This window comes from Mustela nivalis (assembly GCF_964662115.1).
Source record: "Mustela nivalis genome assembly, chromosome: 18".
NCBI lineage: Eukaryota > Metazoa > Chordata > Mammalia > Carnivora > Mustelidae > Mustela > Mustela nivalis.
Window position 1 is genome coordinate 41345227 of NC_139037.1, and position 15032 is coordinate 41360258.

General features: G+C 51.0%; 1 long non-coding RNA gene and 1 pseudogene across 3 annotated transcripts; both read right to left on the bottom strand.

The window, feature by feature from the left end:
• Positions 1 to 4992: 4992 nt before the first annotated feature.
• LOC309853190 lies at positions 4993 to 10695 on the bottom strand. 2 transcript variants are annotated; one of them, XR_014305557.1, is made up of 4 exons: positions 9946 to 10695; positions 9394 to 9541; positions 8779 to 8898; positions 4993 to 5483 (listed from the first exon to the last, which is right to left on the bottom strand). It is a non-coding gene; the product is annotated as an uncharacterized lncRNA (long non-coding RNA). The 2 variants fall into 2 exon arrangements; XR_014305556.1 differs by lacking the exon at positions 9394 to 9541.
• Positions 10696 to 10816: 121 nt separating this feature from the next.
• Positions 10817 to 11717, bottom strand: LOC309853272 (histo-blood group ABO system transferase pseudogene; annotated as a pseudogene). Its single transcript has one exon. The product of its transcript is annotated as a histo-blood group ABO system transferase pseudogene (transcript).
• Between the last annotated feature and the right edge of the window lie 3315 nt (positions 11718 to 15032).

Genomic DNA, 15032 nt, shown 5'->3' on the forward strand with positions numbered 1-15032 from the left:
AGAGAGAGGGGGAAACAGGCTCCCTGCTGAGCAGAGAGCCCGATGTGGGGCTCGATCCCAGGACCCTGAGATCATGACCTGAGCTGAAGGCAGAGGCTTAACCCACTGACCCACCCAGGCACCACCCCCTCTTTGTTTTTATCTTATTTTAGTTTTCCTTCTCTTCCCTCTATGTTCATGTGTTTTAGTTCTTTAATTTCCCATAGGGGTGAAATCACATAGTACTTGTCTTTCTCTGACTTATTTCGCTTAGCGTAATACCCTCTAGGTCCATCCACATCACTGCAAATAGCAGTATTTCTTTTTGATAGCTGGATATTATTCCATCGTGTATATATACCACCTCTTCTTTATCCATTCCTCTGTCGATGGACATCTGTATGTCCATAGTATGGACATAGTATCCATAGTAAGGCTACTGTGGACATTGCTGTAAACATTGGGTTGGTTGCATGTGCCCCTTCAGATCACTATGTTTATGTCCTTTGGATAAATACCTTGTAGTGCAACTGCTGGGTTGAACATACTTCTTTTTCAAGTGAACCTGGAATGTTCATGACTTAGGCATTTATTGGGTCAAAAACAATGTCTTGACAAATTTCCAAAGTTGAGCATCATACATAGCCTTTTCTCTGAACATGACAGGATTAAAGCAGAAACCAATAACTAAAATATCTAGAAAATCTTCAAATATTTAGAAATAAAGGAAAACATATGTTCACATAACCAATGGGTAAAAGAAGGAACAATAAAAAGTTAGAAATAATTTAAACTGAATGATAAACAGAACAGATAAAACATTTTTAAAAGATTTTATTCATTTACTTGACTGAGAGAGAGAGCACAAGCAGGGGGAGCGGCAGGCAGAGGGAGAAGCACCCTCCTCACTGAGTAGGGATTCCAAATCTGACTCTGGGCTTGATCCCTGGACCCCAGGATCATGACCTGAGCTGAAGGCAGATGCGTAACAGACTGAGCCACCCAGTGGTTATAAATGAAATAGAATGTGGCTAAAGCAGTGTGTAAAAGAATGTTGCATCTTTAAGTGTTTATATTAAAAAATAAGAAAGATCTAAAAACAGGAATTTAAGTTTCCATCCTAAAAGCAGAGAAGTGAAAGCACATTAATTACAAAATAGAAATAGATAACAAATACAGGTATGGAAAAGAAAATAGCACAGAAAATTAACAAAGCAAAAGTTAGATTTGTAGAAGACTGATACAATTGATAAATGTCTACTAAGACTAATCACGAAATAAAAAGTGAAATTTCAAATTATCAATATCCGGGAAAAGGGGGGACACTGCTACAGATTAGAAGACATTCAAAGGATAAGGTGATTATAAACACCTTTTTAGGAAGAAAATTGTAGGTTCAAAGATTTCTCCTGGTGAATTTCATCACACATAGCAGATATTTCACCAGTATTATACAAAGACTCAGAAAATAGAGGCACTTTCTCTGAATCCATTCTATGAGGTTAACACGATCTTCCTACCAAAATATAATAATAAATGTACGGATTACTATACCTCACAAACACAGATATGGCAACTTGAACATGCTAGAAAATCAATCCTAACCAAATTTAAAAAGATCCTCTAGAATGACCAAGTGGAAGCAGAAACTTGCAGCAGAAACTACAAGCTTGGTTTCCTATGTAAAAGCAGTCAGTGCAACTGACCATAGTAAGAGACTAAAGGAGAAAAACCGTCTGCATTCTCAAAGCTGTAGGGGAAGTAATTGATGAAGTTGACCATAGCTTTCCAAAAGGTCTCTGGTAAAGTAGGAATTGGAGGGAATTTCCTTCTCCTGAAGGCAGAGCAGGGTTAAGTGACCAGGAGAGGTTGTGCCTTGGGACCTGAGGCCGTGACAGCTGAGCAGATTCTGCCCCAGCTGCAGCGCTTCTAGTGTCCTTGCATCTGGGAGAAGAGTTCCCACGAGGAGCTGTGTGGTTGGCCCCAGGCTACAACACATGCGACACGGGATGATGCGGGGCGACTACTGCCTCTGTCTTCCACCTTCTGAGCAGCCTGGAGCCCAGGGTGGCCTGTGTGGGCCTTAGGAGAGCAGCCAACACAGACCTAGTGGGCGCCATGGGATCCTCACAGGGAGGCGGGGAGCTGGTCATCGGGACTGGACAAATGGTCATCCATGATGCCTGCTTGATGAGGGGGCTCGAGTCGGGGGTGCATGCATGAGCTCTGGAATCAGACAGACCAGCTTCAGCCCCCGCCTTCACTCCCATGTGGGACCTCATGAAGACCCCTGAGCGTTCGTGCTGTTTGTCACTTGTCAGATGTGTAAAAGGAAGTGAAGAGAAGCCAGCTGCCTGGAGGGATGTGGTGGGGTACAGCACCTGGGCAGGCTAGGGCACCCCAACGGCCCCCACTGCAAAAGCATTACAGCCCACGTGGCGATGCTTAAGACTCACACTTTTCCAGGACTGCAACAAGGCTGTCCTTGTCTTGCTCCAGGACTAGAACAGACCACAGACAGCTCCCTTGTAAGCAGATGTTCCAGAAACCAGACCCACCATCACGGAGGAAAGGTAGGATGTGAGGGGAAATGGGTGTTGCCTGTGGCGGCCGCCTGAAAGGAAGAGGCCGGGAAAAATCACTCCCTGTGTGGCTGGGGCACTCCTTATCCCCCTTATCGCACATCCAGTGAAGCCATTCCCTGACTCTGATGCACCTTTTTCCATCCGAAACAGAGCCCAACATCAATTGTTCCCGTGGCGTTTCTCCCATACTGACCTAGAGTGAGCCAGGCCCCCAGACCATCCAGATGTGGGGTGCTCCAGAGCCTGGCTCTGAGCAGGCTCTGCTTCCTCTGACCCCAGGAACAATGGCTAGTGGAACTAAGAGGCACAGAGTGCTTCACCTACAGCCCCAGGCCAGATGTAGAGGAGACCTCAGACCCAGAGCCCCAGCAGTCCCCCTGCTGCTGGCAACAAACACCAGCAGTCCCAAGTGTGCCCACATGCAGGGGGAGTGTCTGGGGGGCGGTAGAGGGTGAGGGAGGGGTGGGGAGGAGGAGGAAGGACAGTCCCCAAGCCCTACAACCAGGGGCAGAAATCCCATAGGGACTGGAGAAGGGCCAAGAGCCCCACCCTTTGCCCTCTGGTGCCCTTGCTTCCGCCTCTTTACTGGACAGTCCTTTCCTGTCACACATTCCAGTGATGAGTCACAAGCATTGGGCTCCACAGCGCAGTTTTCCGTGGAGGAGTAGGCAGTTGGGGCACATCCAAACAACATACCGGGTTCCTGGGAACAGAGGCAAACACAGCTCTTCATGGGCAATGTAAAGCAAGCTTCCCTTTCTGACCAGCTCCTTTCCCCAAGCCCGGGGCCATCACCCGTTCATCCAGACCCGTGTCCCTCCTCCACTTCCACCAGTGCTCACTTTTCACTGACCCAACCATCCCTGCTTCCCCATCTCTTCCCCCGGGGCAGTCAGCACCTCCGTACAGGTGACCTCCCCGCGTGTTCTGGACCTGGGTGTCACCACGTGGGCTCAGCTCCCCATTCCCAGGCTTTTGCCTTCTGCTTTCCCTAAGGATCCACTGTTGTTACCTCCTCATTAACCGGGACCCGCCAGGGTGGAACCTGTCCAGTCTCCACCAGTCCACCTGCCATATAATCAGCAGCCTGACCCCAACTCTGAACCTCTGCCTGAGCCCGGGAGCCACACTTCCGTCACATGTGGGGTCCTGATGGGCAGGAGCAGAGTCACCCTCCCCAGTGCCCCCAACTTTACTAGCTGGTCGGTCCCTGTTGTTGCAGTAGCCGACTCTCCAACTGGCAGAACAACAGCCAACTGAACATCCAGGCCTGCCTTTGACTCTGATGAAATTGATATGGCTGCCAGGCCCCTTCCGAGGCTCCTCCAGATGAACCCTTGCACCCGGCTACCTCTCACCCCTTGGGAAACCTGGCCTCGAAACACAAGCAGCAGTCTGAACCTCTGCGTCCCACCTTTGGCATCTTGGCAGCCAGCCTCATCTGCTGATGTGGGGCCATCATTGGGATGCCCGGCACTCGGCAAGGCTCAGCTTTGCTAACATGACTTTAGACCATTTCTTTTCAAGGCATCTGCGGGTCCTTTGGTTAAAGACTGTTCTAGGGCCAGGGTGTCCCCCCAGGCCCCAGCTCCAGGACTGAAGCACTCTGCCTTAGTGCAGGGCCGAAGGGGACACTCCGGACCTAAGCTCATGCCGGGGGAGTCTGAGACCTGAACCCCGGAGTCCTGCCAGCCTGCAGAGCCTCCATCTCACCTGGAGACAGAGAACCTCCCCTGGGAGACACAGTCCTTCCTGCCCAAAGTCACACCAGCCAGAATACCCAGACCAAGCACACTGGTCCCTCCAGCAGAGATACCATCGCTGACAACAGACACGACAGAAGACACTTGGGCTGGTCCTCCCGTCCCGGCACCTGCAAGCCATCGGACAAAGCGCTCAGCCACAGTGAGAGCGGCCACACCACACCTGTGCTCGGAGCTCCAACTCCTCCCACGTGCAGTCCGGCCCCCGCGCTCCACTCGTCCAGGGCACAGGGAGAGTTCCAGTGAGAGGGTCCAGGACAAGAACTGGCGTGGAGAAGCTGCGTTCCCTTTCTCTGTCTGCTGGGGACCTGTCTGGCCAGAGCCAAACTATTCCGGGTAGAAAAGCTACCACCAAAGAGAAGAAAGCTGGGCCTTAGGATGCTGTTGTTCGTGCTTCTGCCAGATGCCTCTGGGCCACCTGGCCAGGGCACCCCTGTTGCCATCAGAGGGGCTGGCACCATGAGTGTGGCTGGAGAAAAGACTGTCCTTGAACACATTCTGGGCACTTGGCGTCCGTGCAGACAGGGAGCGCTGTGGGAGGCGACAGCACGTGAGCCGTGGTTGGGCACACTTCCTCGTTCCGTGAGCATTCGCAGCGGCTGGGAAGGCTCATGGCCAGAGCACGTGGCTACAGTCAGATGGGACAACGCCACTTTTAGTGGCCTTCATTCAGACCGCTGGAACCTTCCTGGCCGGGATGTCCCCCTTGACTTTGTAGGAGCGCACACGACTGAGAAAATATCTGAGCTTGGGGCCTCATTCGCCTCCCGTCGACCAGATCATAGCTGCCTCTTCAGTGGGTCCAGCAAGGAGCAGCCTTGCCTTGCGGCAGCCTTGTCATCTGTCCGGGGACTCCTTGTGGACACGAGGGTAGGACCACCAACCCGCGGGTCATCTTCTCCTGCAAGAACCAGGATCTCGGCAACTAGGAATCAAAAGACTACTCTGCACATGGCGGCAGCCACGGGCTCTCACTCCTGGGTTTGCTCTCCTGGACACAGGCTCAGGTGCATCTAGTTCCATCAAAGAAACTTAAGCTGTTTTCTGTTTTCCTAGAGCCAGCCAGAGGCCCAACAGCTCGGGGTGTTTGTGCATGTTTCCATGCCTGTGGGTCCGATGGCACTGGTCGGAGGTCACACTGACTTGGAATGGTGCACTGTGGAGAGAAGGGAGAGATCCGTAAATACCAAGCGTGCAACACTCTGCTTTCCACTCTTGGCCTGGAAGGCTCCAGCTCTAGGCCGGTTTTCCTCTAGTCTTAAAACCTGCAGGACACCCACTGCTGCCTGCAGCTGCTCCGGGCCTCCCCCCAATTGGCTTCAGTGGGTCCTGACATCCGTTCCCAAACAGAACATACACGGAGATGCGTTGTTCTTCCTTTTTTGTTAAAGATTTTATTTATTTTGACAGACAGAAATCACAGGGAGGCAGAGAGGCAGAGAGAGAGAGGAAAGGAAGTAGGCTCCCTGCTGAGCAGAGAACCCGATGCAGGGCTTGATCCCCGAACCCTGGGATCATGGCCTGAGCCGAAGGCAGAGGCTTTAAACCACTGAGCCACCCAGGTGCCCCAGACATAAGTTGTTCTTGTTAATCGGGCCTCTGCTCATGTGTTTGGCTTCTTCAGCTCGATGAGAGAAGCAGAATTGACCTGTACAAGTGGCATTGTGTTGAGCCCAACGTCACTGTGCAAAGCTTCCGTGGCCTAGGAAGTAGGCTGCAGAGGCAGTACCGCTAAGGCAGCAGGAGCTGACTTCTGCAGTCTGCTGTGTCAGGGGCAGCAGCCCGGAGGGAAGCAAGGTGCGGGGGCGGACACAGGGCATGCTCCCCCTCGCCTCTTCCTTCTGAGTTTCTCCCCGGATGCCCGGCTTCCGTGGAGGCCACACCAACTTGTAAGCCAACCACGCTCTACCACTGTAGTCTGTGGAAAGTAGCTCAGTGTCCTCGTTCATTTGGACTAGGCCAAGCATCCACACACATTCACACGCCACCCAGGGAGAACTGGCTTGGTAGGGAAAAGGAAAAACTCAAGTCTCTTTTATAATTTTTGAAAAATTTCAGTCAAGGATCAATATATAGATACTGTTCTCATGCTGCCTTAAAGCATCTGACTGAGCATTTTCCTCTGAAAGGGGAGTCAATTTTGTCAATTGCTTTTCCTGCAACCAAGAGAGGATCCTGTGGCTTTCCCCCTCAGTCTCTTAATATGGTGATTGTACATTAATGCAGTCAACAGCTGGGTAGGTTCTATTTTGAAAAGCAAGTCTTCCTCCTGTCGAACCCTCTGATATGTCAAATGCAAGAGTTAGAACGTCACTCAAGCTTGGCTGGCCTTGGAGTCAGGCCGTGTCTCCACTAGACTTTATTGCTAAAAACAGAATCTTTTCTAACTCATTTTGCAGCCCATAAAACCACCTTAAGCTGGGGGACAGCAAAAAGGCCAGCCTTTCCCTCAGCTTCTTACCTGTTCTTTCATCAAACATTTATTTGGGGCTGACCCTAGGCTTGACATTGCAGCACAGCCTCGTGACGCAACGTTTAAAGGCGTCTCTTGCTGCACAGGAATTTACGATATCGAGAGAGTCTGACGAATAAACCAAATATTACTGAGGAGGGGAGACTGGTGGGGATTTCGATGCTGGTGGGAAGGACGTAAAACCAAGGGTGGGATGGATGGAACTTACATTCGAGAAGAACCAAGTGGCCTGGTAGTGAAGGACTACTTTCAGGTCAGGGAAATATCACGTGAAAAGGCAGGGAAGGAGGAGCAGTCGCGACCCAGTGCCCACCACGAAGAATATTCTCTCTGACCACAATAGGATTAAAGTAGCATCAATAATAAGATGAGTAGAGCCTCCTCAAATACCCAGACATAAAGCAAAACATATTCTTTCAGAACCAGTGAGTCAAAGGGGAATAAGAAAAAAATGGGACAATAAAGTAAATGATAATTAAAACGAGAAGGTAAAAATTTGTGAGAAACAGCTAAGGCAAAGTGTGTCAGGAAACTTTGTAGTTTCATGTGTTTATATGAAAAAATAAGAAAGAATTATAAATAGTGGTTCAAGTTTCCATCCTTAGACAAGAGCCATTGGTTTAAATAAGATCCAAAATAGGAAACTGAAATTACACAGCACTGAAAACTAAGCTGAGAGAGGAATTTTCTTTAAAGATTTTATTTATTTATTTATTTGACAGACAGAGATCGCACATAGGCAGAGAGGCAGGCAGAGAGAGAAGGGAAGCAGGCTCCCCGCTGAGCAGAGGGCCTGATGTGGGGCTCGGTCCCAGGACCCTGAGATCATGACCTGAGCCAAAGGCAGAGGCTTTAACTCACTGAGCTACCCAGGCACCCGAGAGAGGAATTTTAAAAGATTGATGAAACTCATAAACCCCTACTGTGACTGAAGGAGAAATAAAAAATGAATTCAAATTTTATGAACATCGGAGGAGGTATGACAACCCAACTGGAAGACAGGAAAATGGTAACAAAGGACCACAAGCCCCTTGCAAGGATGACATTTCTGCCTCCAAATGTTTTGTGTTTTTCCCTGATGAACTCTAGAAAACCTCTAATGATATTATTTAACAGTACTACCCAAATTCTTTCAGGAAATAGACAAGGAGGCAACTCTTGCTAACCCACTCTAGGAACCCAGTGTTAGTTACACTCAGCCCCAAACTCACCAGAAACAAAAGGATAGGAGAATGCCTCTGATGGCCCTGGAAATCTTTGATAACCTTCTCAGAAGTCAAATCCTCCCAAATATACAAGCATGATCTAGCATGATTAAGTGGGCTTTTTCTCAAGAACGTAAGGTTGCTTTGAGTGATTAATAATGCATTAATGTATGATCATCAGATTAAGAGACCAAGGGGGGAAAGTCATAGGATCATCTCAATGGTTGTGGGGAAAGCAATTGACAAAATTGACTCCCCTTTCAGAGGAAAAGGCTCAGCAAGGTAGGAATGGGACAGTTTCACTTGTGTGATAAAGCCCATCTACCAAAAAACTCCAATTAACGGCACAATGAATGTGTTTACCCTCTGATCAGAAACTGGGAAAGGATGACCTTAGTCTCCACTTGTCTCCACTCAATATGTTCCTGAATTTTGGAGCTTATGTCAAAGGTAAAGGGAACTACTCAAAGACCTACATGTTTAAAAAGAAGCAAAATTGGCTTTCTCATAGAGAATGTGATTGTGCATGTGGAAAACCCAATCTACATGTTTACGAAGACGCTCCAAGAAGGAAGAAATGAAGTGAGCCAGTTTCCTGTGTCAAGGTCGACATACAAAAGGCAACTGCTTTTTATGTGTGCTACCAAAAACCAACATGCATGTAATGCATACGTACAATATATGTACAGATGAACGATGGGCCGTGGAATTATTATAATGGTTATGGGTGCCCTTGGGTAAAGCTCTTAAGCCAGGCTAGATCCTGCACCCACCTGGTGTGTGTCTCCTGTCCTTGGACCTGGGAGATCATTCACAGACAGCTGTGTAGTCGGCTGCCAAGTCTTCCCGAGACAAGAAATGCCTGGCGGTGCTATGCTGACCACTGTTACTCTCTGCAGAGGGAAAAGAATGAGAAATTCAAGGTCTGGTTCTTCGCTCTCTCATCTTACAAAAACAGGCAGAGAATTTTAGAAATACCTCATATATGGAGATGCATATATGTTTGTGCCCTAGAGAAGTTAATACTGGTCAATTGTCCTTTTTGACTAGGACTCTGAAACCTCATCCATGGGGCTATTCTGCGAAAAGTTGGTGCCCTTGGGGCATAAGAGTTTTTAGGGCAGGGGATCCTGTGCCCACCTGATGGTCCTCCCCCATCCCGGCCCTGGGGGAAGACAGCTCCCAGCCAGCCCTGTGGTTTGCTGCAAGAGGCAATCACCAGAGAGCTCTGCCATGGAGATGTGCTGACAGCTGTGGTCCCTGCCCACATCCTCACATAGCCTGAGGCCCCCCAAGGTCAAGGCCCACTTAGAAGAGTTGTGCCCCTAGCTAAGTACCTTATGGTCTTAAGAAAAAAACAAAAACAAAAACCCAAAACACTTACACACCTGGTGTGTAAGTGATGGGGAGTCACCAGGGTCTGGTGGGTCCAAGCTGATCTGTAGAATCAGACAGCTTGGGTCAAGCCCTGGCAGGGCCACTACTGCCTGTGTGGGCTGAGGAAAGTTCTAGGCCTCCCATATGGTTTGGCCAAACCTGTAAAGCAAAAAGAGGCTCTGGACTCCAGGAAAGGGTGATGTGGGGTTCAGCCTTGGGGCGCGTGAGAGCCCCCGGGCGCTACCTGGGAAGCCAGTCCAGGGGCGCTGCTCCTGGGGCGGGCTCAGGCCTTCCCAGGGTGGCCACAAAGGGGGCGGCCTCAGAGAGGCACTCAGACGTCGGGGCCCCAGGCCCTGCGCTCCCCGCGGGGCGGCGGGCGCCTGGCATAACCTCTGTCTTTCTTGGCGGTTGGAAGGACAGGACTGGCGGCCCTTGTGCCTGCTGCTCTGTCCGGATCCTTTACCGCCCCGCCCCCAGCACCCGCCGGGCACCCCGGGGAACTGCCCCTGCCTCCGCCACCCTGGAGCCCTGGGTCCCCCAGTTCCCTGGCCTGCGCCCCCCACCTTCCCCGGCATCAGGCTGTATCTGGCACTGCCGCTGAGTCAGCTCCTCGCTCAGACGGTCGCGGCCCCGGTACTCCGGACGACCGGTACTGCCCTCGGGGACCCGAGGGAGAGAACGGAAGACCCAGGGCCCAGATGCCAGGCGGCTGTCCGGAGCCAGACGCGCAGGAGGCCGACCCACTTCCCAGGAGCCATCCCCGCTGTCCCGGACGGTACCCACGGAGCGCGCGCGTCAACGGGTGCCACCAACTGCAGCCCAGTGCGCAAGCCTCGAGGCAAGCGAATCCCGCGAACCGGGACCGTTGTCCTCGCCTCTTGCCCTCGCCTGTTGCCCTCCGCTGCATTTCCCTCCAGCCAGCCCTTTGAGCGCGGGTTCTCTGTCCCCCTGGCCAGTGGCCCTTCAGAGCCTTGGAGAAGGGTGCGCCGGCCACCGAGGGCTCTGGAACTAGGGCACCTCGCTGACTTTTCTGCTGAGTCCAGGGATTCCTCGCACACAGGTGGCTCCTCCCCAAAGCTTCTGCAGCCAGCAGGTGCCATCCAGTGTTCCCCCCCCCCCCATTGGGCCTGGGTCACCCCTGTCCTGCCCCTCACTTGGCATGCTTGCAGGCTCCTGGGTCTGCACCCTTCCTCCCCTGTTGCCTGGCAGAGCTGGGAAAGGTCTCATCTCTGATCCTTTGTCAGGACAGGCTGGGACCACACCCTCGACGATCTGAAAGGGTGGTGGGAGCCCACAGTGAGAAGCTAAGGGTGGCGGCCACTCTGGGAATTTGTACCTGAATCCAAGAATCAGCCCAGCTTAAATGTGTGTGTTTGGTGGTCTCAGGAGGACAGGGGAGGGGATGGCGTTAGGCCTAAGTTCAGAGAGGGTACTTCTAGGCCTCAGGCAGGCAGGAAAAGGGCAGTAGAGTCTACCCTTCATGCTAAAACTGGTTTTAGGAGGAAGACTCAGGGAGCTGAGCATTGCTTGTCTCTGAGCCCTTCCGGGAAGTTTTGCTCACCAGGCTCTCAGACTGTAATTTGTCTTCAAGGCTTTAAATCTTTTCTGCTTTATGATTTTGGATGAGATCAATTGTCGGGCTTTCAAATAACCCATTTGAGGATTCTGCCACCCGTACTAGGGGGAGAGGACCTTGGAGGGCTTGTGGGAAAGGAGGTATTTGTTCAGACGGCTCTCATCATGCCACACGGCCTTGATGTGGTTGGCTTGGTCCACCGTCATGGTTTTGTGGCAGGCCCTGGTCAGCCTGTAAACCTCTGACATTGACCCCCCAAATCAGACCCCTATGGAATAAAAGTCCCCTCATCTTCAGGAATATGGGCATGTGACTGAGGCTGGCATTCATAGGGGAAGTCGGTCTGATTGAGCCCAAGGTAGGCGAGATGGAGAGTCCCAAACAGGGAGGCGAGGATCTCCACGCCCATGTGGTCGCTGAAGCTCATGTCCACATCCGCGCACACAAGGTAAGCCACCTCCTGCTCGAAGCGCCGCTGGGAGAAATTGCTGATGGTCTCCGAGCTATGCGTGGAGACACCCTCCAACAGGCAAAGCTCAGGACCTCGAGGATGATGATCTGCTTCCCTTTCTGTCGGCTGAGATGAGGAACATACTCTGGCTTGTCAGTGAAGATACAGTAGTTCACCCTGTGTCCCACCAAGTACCTCTTGGCGGACTGCAAGAACTGCTTCTGGAAGATCGTGTAGGGCCTCACAAATAATACAGTCCATTTAACGGACATAGTCTGGAGCTGGAACTGCTCATTCACGATGTCCATGTTGAAAGTTCCCTCCCAGATGACGGGAGCTGTTAGGTCCCCCAATAATGGGTCCGTGATCAAAGGAGTGAGACTGATACAAAGCGAAGGTCAAGCAAAGCTTTATTTCGGGCCAAGCATCGAGAATCAAACTGACCAGTCAGGGCTGTCTCTTACAAAGAGGCAACCTCTCCCTGCCTTACAGACTAACTTTTATAGAGCAAAGGCCATGTGGTTGAGCCTGGCCACACACAGGGGGCCAATGAGATTGCACCACACAAAAAAAACTGCACAGTCATGCTAGGTCCCACATGGGTGGCCAATTGAATTTCAATTTACCCTAGTAGATATTTGAACTAACCTATCACCTTGGTCAGAATAGGCGCCCAAAAGGCAGGGCCCACTCCTCTTGGTAGCTAGGGAGACAGTATGGGCGCCCCACTGATTGGATGTCTCCACCTGGCCTGACCTGCCCTTGATCTGGGCTTTTCTACCTGGGACTGGTTTCCCGGACTTGCTTTTAAGTAAGTTCCTCTGGGAGGGGCAGGGTCAATCTAAGTTTACTGCATAAACAACAAAATGGCTCCCTCTTGGCTAAGTGGGCCCTTATAGGAGCCAGCCAGGGGGTCATGATGAGGATATCTTTCCTAGAGGGTGTTAGAACATCTGGTTGGGGATATACCATCCTTGATAATTTTACACTTTCCAGGCCATAGATTTTGCTAATAACCTTGCTTGTCCCAGCTGAGATGCTTCTTAGCATCTGGTTTCTGGGATTCAGGTAGCAATAGCAAAAGGTCAAGGCAAGAGCTATTACAAGAAGAAAATTCACTTGATGAGGCAGGTAGCATTTGGGGTTCTCTAAGAATGTCCTCTCGGATTGAGCCATGGCTCTACTTCCTACTCTTGGCAGCTGAGATCTCTTAGATGCTGTTAAGCATCTGTAACTGCTCGAGGTTCCACTCACAGCAGCCTCTCCTGGGCGGAGTGAAGGAGAAACCATTGACTATAAGGTACTTGTGCCCCCTGCTTGTCCTGGGGTCCTACCTCTATGCAAGGAGCACCTGAGTGCTGTTCAGGGTCACCGAGCTGAGTAAAACTGAATAAGACTGAGTAAGACTCCCAGACTATCAGGACATTGATCAATCCAGTTCTGATTTGAGGTTGTATCAGAAAAACCAGGTGGCAGGACTCAGTCTGGGCCACCAGAACTTCTGGACCAGCATGTAGGGGAGAAGTCCGTCTCCTGTAATAGGCTCAGGAGACTGGCTCATGGAGGCCACTACGCAGGTCAAGGACAGAGATTATGATGAAAGCAGGGCAGGGCCTGAACTGAAGATTAAGAGGGCTTGTGCTCCAGCCTCCCCTTGATACTCACTGGCTATGAGACCTTTACAAAAACCCCCAATTTCCTGGAAGTCAATAAAGTTGGAAACAGTGTCTTCAGGGTCCTATCCAGAGAGGCTGATGTGGGCATCATGCAAAAAGGCTTGATTTGGGGGTGCCTGGGTGGCTCAGTGGGTTAAGGCTCTGCTTTCAGCTCAAGTCATGATCTCAGGGTCCTGAGATTGAGCCCCACATCGGGCTTTCTGCTCAGCAGGGAGCCTGCTTCCCCCCCATCTCTCCAGACTTGCCTCTCTGCCTACTTGTGATCTCTGTCAAATAAATAAATAAATAAATATAATCTTTTTTTTAAAAAAAAAAAAGCCTGATTTGGTAACCATGCTCCAAGAGAGAGAGAGCCTACAGATCAAGGATTGCTTACCTTTATTCCTCTAATAATCATATAAAATGCCACTGAGTGTTTACTTCGCAGATACTCATTGTGCATTATATTACTGAGCCCTGCAAACAAGGCTGGGGGAATGGATGCTGCGTTGTCCTCATGGACTAAATGGGGAAATCTGCTCAGAGAGATGGGTGACTGGTCCACGACCACATGGCTAGCTGGAAAGTGTAAAAGCCAACAGAGCAGCCAGACTCCAGGATTGGGCCCTTGACCACCCTGTACTCTGGTCCTCTGCCTTGCCTGTCAGTCCTTCGTGGTTTCCTGTTTCTGGGCTCTTTTCCTGGTTGGGTTCCTTTGCTTCTGTCCCTATGGATACCCCAGTTGACCTTAGGCAGGGCCCTCAAAATGAAGAAAGAAACACGACCCAGTGCCATTTTTTTTTAAAGATTTTATTTATTTATTTGACAGAGAGAGATCACAAGTAGACAGAGAGGCAGGCAGAGAGAGAGAGAGAGAGAGAGAGAGAGAGGGGCAAGCAGGCTCCCTGCTGAGCAGAGAGCCCGATGCGGGACTCGATCCCAAGATGCTGAGATCATGACCGGAGCCGAAGGCAGCGGCTTAACCCACTGAGCCACCCAGGCGCCCCACCCAGTGCCATTTTTGACCTATTGTATTCCCAGCATGTATGTCTCCCTCTGCAGTCCTGGGCAGTTCCAAGTACAAGTCTCTTGGAAAATGAGACCCGTGACCCAGACTTCGGGCCCACTGTGGGACTAACAGTTGGTAGAAAAGAGTCCTGTGGTGTGCGGGGAGGCCCTGCTACGTGCCCCCTGAAGCTGGCTGGTGTTCTTGTGCTGCTGCCTCTGTCACCTTGTTTCTCCCCTCCCACAGGAGCAGGTGGCTGGAGACATGGTTTTTCCAGGCTTTCTGAAACCTTCTCAGGCTGATTCTGAGCATGTTAGGAAGAGGGAATGAGTGAGTTTTGATGACTGTGTCTTAAGAGGCTGACACCTTGTCTTTGGGGCCCAGACTCTGACATTTGTCTAGCTGGGTAGAGGAGTGGTTGTGTCATCTTGTCACCCCTGCTCAGTAATGCTAACGTAGCGGCACTATATCAGGCCGACTCAATGACGTTACAAATGCCAGAAAATGGAAGCACTGCTTTGAGGAGAAAATGACCCCCAGAAGATAAGGAGCGTGTGCCTGATGTGCTTGTGGGTCTGGCTGTATGTGGGAATCTGGGGAACCTGGTCTTCCCAAGGCGGTGGTGGAGGGAACCCACGGCGATGCTCTCCATGGCATGTCCCTGAGAGTCTTGGAGGTTAAAGAAGCTTGCAGAATGAAGAGGTAGAGGGATGGGACAGACACCAGCGGTGTCAGAAAAGACAGGAAGAGACACTCAGCATGGCCTCTGACCACTTGGGAAGGTCCTGACTGCTCAGATCTGCCAGACCACTAGCCTGAGACCCTCCAGCTTCCATGAGTCACCAGGACACCAGTATGTTATGCTGACTCTTGGCCTTCCTCACTCCAGCCTCAACAGATCCTCTTCAGACTCTTATTCCTGGCCAGTTCCATTGTCCAGACTTTATCCTAACATCCCCAAC